The sequence below is a fragment of the Ochotona princeps genome, unplaced genomic scaffold, assembly GCF_030435755.1.
Source record: "Ochotona princeps isolate mOchPri1 unplaced genomic scaffold, mOchPri1.hap1 HAP1_SCAFFOLD_112, whole genome shotgun sequence".
NCBI lineage: Eukaryota > Metazoa > Chordata > Mammalia > Lagomorpha > Ochotonidae > Ochotona > Ochotona princeps.
The window spans coordinates 138,769-144,416 of record NW_026696064.1 but is presented as its reverse complement, the minus strand read 5'-3'; the positions used below and the strand labels follow the sequence as shown (position 1 = coordinate 144,416).

Sequence of the window (5,648 nt, the reverse complement as noted above, 5' to 3'; positions counted from 1 at the left end):
TGAGGCTAGCCTCACTGAAAACCCCACTTTAGGTGATGTTGGGATGGCAAATCTCCCATGTGTGCTCTGATCCAGAGGTGAGACAGTTTTCTGAACACATCCACAGGCATCATCAGTTTTTCTGCTTTGTCATCATCAAACCCACTTGGGAATGCCACCCAGTGTCCAAGTCCATGAGTAGAACTGGACCAAGTCCTCTAAGCATCAGTGGATGGGCACCACTACAGCTTGGAAAGGGGTGCACCCATATCAGAAGCCCTCTGTCTTCTGAGGGACTTAATGGAGTAGTCTGCATGGTTTCTTGGATTTTTTTCTTCTTTCTGCCCTATAATTAGTTGAAATGCCCACTAAAAACTAAGTTGCCAGAAACTGAGTAACCTTCCTCATCTGATGAAGTCTTCAGAACTGCGCGGATCAAGCAGAATGATGACTTGGCACTTTTCTACTTCCTATAACCTTTCCTTTTCTATGTATTTATCTTTGTTCTTTAATGATGTAAACTACACTGGTAAAGACATAATTGGACTGAGAAATATTAGAAAGCTCATGATGCATTTAAAATTAATACTTGTGTTGCTCTGAGATTTTCAAAATTATAAACTGTGTTATTATGGATAAGTTTTCATAGAGTGTGTTGTATGCTGGCAGTCTCATAAACACCCACATTGTGAGAATAAGTCTGGTGAAAAATATTGTGTTGCAGTTTTCAGCTGGTTAAATGATATTTAAAAACACACTAAGAATTTTTTTATCTCCCATTTTCAACAGGTGATGTTCTATCAGGATGGAGTCTGATGTCTTGTCAGGTATGTTGCCTGAACACATTATTTCAATGCCAATTGGTGACTTCTGTCCCTTGATCTCTTAGTCACTACAGAGTCGAGTCAGCCTACTTCCTTAGCATTTTCTTTGATTTTCCTTGAGCTTGCTTTAATGTAACTCAAAAGGCAACTCCATCAAAACCTGCATGTTTGAGTTCTCTAGCTTCATTTGAAATCTGCAGCTTACACATAGGAGGAAGGGGTTCTTCGGGGGAGAATCAGCCAAGAGGCAGCCAAACTGAGATCATGCTGTAGTTTAATGTTTTCCTATCACTTGTTATGGAACACTAACAGCACTGTCAGCTTCTTTATCCCTTGTCTTTTGCTTTATCAAAGTGTGGCTGTGATGCCAAGTACAAAAATGCTATCAGTGACAAAAATGTAAAATCTAAAAATAAATTTAGCATACAGGCGTTTTTCTCTCAAAAGTATTCAGACTAGACATCAAATTTTCATCAAGCAGTAACTGTGTAAACTTATCTCTGTTGTGTCTCAGAAGCCACATGAGTCCCATGGGTTTATCAGGTTTTGATGTTTTTTTTTCATTGCCACTCAAGGTTGAAATGAATATATTGTCTTCAGCTATACTGAGAAAACTCCAGGCTTTGCTTTAGCAGAAGAAGTGATACCAGCACTGCCATCAAGATCAGTGTCACATAGAATGGCTGACCAGAACTTTTGAGTGGGAGCTGACACCTGACCTAGGGCGTGGGCCCATCCGCGTCTAGTGTGTTCTGATCTCCGGAAGAGCACAGTTGGCATGTTCTTTAGGATTTTACTTCTCAGTCACTTCCTTTGACCTCATATGAGGGACTACTGGTTCTCAAATGCTTGCATAGCATTTTGCAAGCATTGCTGTAAATCCTTGTCCATGAGGAGTGGATGGGATTCCGTAGGAACACGTGCTGCAGTGGAACGTAACCATTTTGCTTCAGGCTGTTTCGTCGTTGTCTTACAGTTGCATACTAAATGGACACACTCCAAATGACCAGATGCACTCGGCTTATCTGTCTTTATCCTTCTTTGATATTGTAGTAACTCCAATTCTTTCTGCACAAATGGTATTCAAAGATAAAAATAACACATGTTTAAAAGGAATCCAGAATACAAATATACTTTGTTAAAGAAAAAGCTTAAATCTATCTATCGTAATGTGTACTACCCTTAATTTTTTGGCCTGAGGTCTCAAAACTCTCATGAAAATCCTCAGTATAAGTGCATAATGCTGGGATTCAGAATATTTTACCACTGTCCAATACTTAGATGAATCTATTTCTGTAAAATTTTTAAATAAAGTTTCATTTTCCTGCAACAGAATAAATAAATACACATTGGAACACCACCCATTGTTCAAGAACACTGATTGTACAAGCATCATCCACTGAGGGAGGAAGCCAGGCCTGCGCTTCATCTCAGGAGGACTGTCCATGAGGCCCCTAAACAAAGACCGTCATTTTGCCTGCATGCTCTTCTGTCCTGAGCCAGGGCCTACCTTTTTCCCAAGAGATGCCCTCCCAGCCTACCTACCAGGAAGGGAGAAGCCTCTTGAGCCCAGGCAGGCCTAGGCCCAGCTCACCACGTGGTCACAGTGGCTGCAGCCAGGACCCCAAGCATGGAGTCTGACCCAGCCCAGGACCTCTGAACGGCCAACAGGCTGCTGCAAGTTCCTTGAGCTCTCAGTGGAACACCAGTGGACACAGCACTTTTCCGATTATCAGACCATTTGGTTTTTCTTTACCTTTTGTTCCTGCTGGAGTAAGTGTAAGTCACTAATACCAATGATAGTCAAGAATGAAAGAAAAAGAAAAGAATGGGTGAATTATAAACATTTTTTTCTCAAAAGTTATTAAAGCCATGATCCTTTTTTTTAGTATACATATTTTAATAAGCTAATCTCAGAAAATAATCAGAAAAGTATCAGTATGCAATAGGAACTGGTACTGCATGGATTTTGAATAAGTTCTTTCAGTGCAGTCAGATATGGAGTTGGATATGTGATCTACAAGTATTTTGACAATTTTTGTTTTGTTTTGTTTTTTCTTCAACAGATCATGTAATGTAGCTGCCAGAATTGAGCCCGAGCCAGGTATGTTGAACGACCAAAAGCTCCCAATGTCAAACAAGCCTAGCCTGATTCTGTTTGATCCCACATATGTCATCTGTTGGCCCTCTGTGGTACTAAAAAGCTGGTTTAGCATAATTCCTGGATACTCTGTGTGCCAGTCAAAGGATTACTTTTTCAGCATGTTTCATTTTTCTAACTTGGCTTGAAATCTTAAGTTTCTTAAAGTGGTACAGTGTCTTGGCAGAGAATTGTGCATGTGGCACCTAAACTAAGACTCCTGTTACTCCTCATGTCTCTCATCCTGGTGGTCAGTAGAACACTGAATTTGCAGTTTACAAGCCACTAGTTTTTTTTTTATGTCCTCACTCTGGCTTTTCCAAGGAGTAGCTCTTACTCTAGGGATACAATGTTACATTTGAATACAAAATGTTAAATGTGTGAAGAAGTATGCAATAGGAAGTCACTTTGGTCCAAAAGGTATCAAATCATTATCTTCTCATAAGTTGTAGTTTTTTCATCAGCTTGTTTTCATGGTGAATTGGAAACCTCCTTAAAATCCTCATCACAAGTATCATGGGTATATTGTATTTTGGTCAAATTGTTATTTTTTTTTCCTGCGCTCAGATGTTGATACAAGACTGTTGCTTGAAAATATACTAAGAAAATGACTTGTTTTTCTTTAGCAGAGGGAATTAAGCTACACATGCAAAACAGAGAAGCTCAAGTGTAATCAATGACCAAATTATACAGTGAGAGATGGTGTCAGCCTGAGTGTAGCGTAGGCCCACCCCTGTCTACTGTCCCCTTCCTTCAGAGTTACTGAAGACGGAAGCTGAGTTGGCATTGTTCCCTATGTTTTTAAATTTGCTATGCACATCTTTTAACCTCACACTAAGAACTACTTTTTTTCTAGAATGATTGCATTTAAAAAAAAGTTTGCTTGGCATCTTCTGTTTCTGTCCATGAAGAATGAATGCAGTTCTTTGGACAAAATTGAGTTACCAAAACTAAAACAACCATTTTGTTTCAAGTGATTCATTGTCTCACAGTTGAGCATTGAATGTTAACATGCTGAGCTGCCAGGTCCCTTCAGTGTGAATGCTTTCTACAAACACAGAATTCAAAGATAACCTATGTAGTGTGAATTTTGAACATGAATTCATTTGGGATCAGAAAGACTAAGTATCCATTTTTTTCTCACAACTTGTATTTTTCTTAAATGTTCTGAAACCCCATGAACATCATCATGATGAGTGTTATGGCTGGATTTATAATAATCTATTTTTTCTCTCTTTGACACTGAGACTTTTTATGAAACTGTGTCACATAATACAATGTAATTAATGAATTAAAAATAATAAATAAATTTTTAAAAAGTCATTTTTCTTGAATGGATTAATAACACCACTCCCAGATGTGATCCACACTCAGTTTCAGCGATTTACCTGGGTTTTCTATTTGGAGAGGATCCCAGGAGTGATCCTGGCATGCTCACCGCCATGTCTCCTGTCCTTGTCTTGTCAGTCACTGAAGGGTTCATTTGGCATGATTCCTTAGGACTTCTTTCTTTACCTTCCCTGCAACAGTTCTAACACCTACTCCTCAAACTGCTGATTATTGGCAATGGTTTGATAGTCCCTTCATTGCTTGGAGGAAATCTTTGGTGAAAGTCCTTAAAGCAGGATTCAGGGTTCTTCCACACTGTGAGATGATTATTAACCAGAACATTCTTTCTGGTTTTTTCTTCAACAGAGAAACATCCTGGCAACTTGGAAGACCAAATGATTGGCAAGAAGGCTCAAGAAATCCTACGGACAGAAGACACATCTAGTAGAAGGCCACACAGCTCTTCTGTTCCGCCTATTCAGTTTTTAGTATTTTCCACACTTTTGTATGTCTAATTTTCTAAATTTCAATATTAACCCAAACTCTGTTTTTAAGAAGAAAATGCAAAAATTCAAAATTGGGATGAAATTTATGCCCAGAAATAGCCAATTTTTTTTTTTTTTGTTAACAACATAGGAATCACTACAAACTCAGTTTTTTCTTTTAGCATTGAGAGACTTTAAACAGCACACAGAGTAATAAGCTGTTCCAAAATATCAGCTCAGTTAATGTCACCCTTCAGTTTTCATCGTCATTACTCAAGGGGATTTCTAGTTCCTACATAAGGAATGTTTTAAGATAAAGTAAAAACTGTAAGAATGAACTTAAAAAGTGAGCTGAGTTGGTACAAAAACTTTAAATCTATGCATAGATTTTTTAGTATGTATTTTGATAAACTTTTTTATGAGATTGTCTCTGTTAATATAAACATAATATTCAGAGATCTCAGAAAAAATTTCATGAAAATATATACCAGAGAAATATATGCATGGATGTAATTTTTTTGTGCCAATACCAACTCATGTTTAAATTCATTTTTATAGTTTTTAATTTTATCTTTTTTTGTTTATTTTGAAATATCTGTTCATTTGTAGGATTGAAACAAATGTGCTTCTATACCATTAATAAGCTGGATGTTATCCCCAGGAGAAATGATGGTTTTAAAATTCTGTAGAAACTGAAGATTAAATATGAATTTATCAAACACCTATGACAATGTTATTAGTTAAATACTGCACACAATGATGAAGTGATTCCTAGCCCTTGTTGAAAACATTAGCTGAGTAATTATAAAATTGAACATTAAGAGTCAAAAGATTCGATGCATAGGAAAAATCAAAAGACGTACTTTCTATAACAAAAAGCCAATCAGAATT

At 37.4% G+C, this 5,648-nt stretch overlaps 1 long non-coding RNA gene across 1 annotated transcript; it reads left to right on the top strand.

Annotated features, from left to right (window-relative positions):
* Positions 1-686: 686 nt before the first annotated feature.
* On the top strand, positions 687-4,865 carry LOC131478808 (uncharacterized). Its single transcript, XR_009244617.1, has 3 exons — positions 687-806; positions 2,870-2,907; positions 4,639-4,865. It is a non-coding gene; the product is annotated as an uncharacterized LOC131478808 (long non-coding RNA).
* The last annotated feature ends 783 nt before the right edge of the window (positions 4,866-5,648 follow it).